This window comes from Bison bison, unplaced genomic scaffold (assembly GCF_000754665.1).
Source record: "Bison bison bison isolate TAMUID 2011002044 unplaced genomic scaffold, Bison_UMD1.0 scf7180017854906, whole genome shotgun sequence".
In the NCBI taxonomy this organism is placed as follows: Eukaryota; Metazoa; Chordata; class Mammalia; order Artiodactyla; family Bovidae; genus Bison; species Bison bison.
In genome coordinates, this window is record NW_011485479.1 from 37,854 (window position 1) to 38,249 (window position 396).

Here is a 396-nt window from a genome sequence, read left to right on the forward strand (position 1 = left end):
CCTGCCCTGGGTCTGACACTTGGGGACAGCACAGGGGCTGCACCCGCTCCACCAACCCCCAGCTGGCGGCCTGAGCACGGGGGCCGGTTCCTCTGCCTGTCCTTCCTGCAGGGCCGACGGGGACAGGGGAGCAGGTGAAACGGTGACCCACTGCAGTGACGAGGCCCAGCAGCTGCGGGACAGCTGTGCCTGTCCTCCTGCATCTCCACCTTGACCTGGGCACTCCCAGGCTGTAGGGAGGGGTATCCTGGACCTAGAGCTGCAGAAGGACACGGTCCCAGCAGTCGTGGCCCCCTGGACAACCCTGCACATGGAGGGGTCCCAGGCTTCACAGCACAGGGGAGCCTCACCAGGCCCCCTCCTCCACCCGGCTCACCTGGGGTCATGAGATTTGTC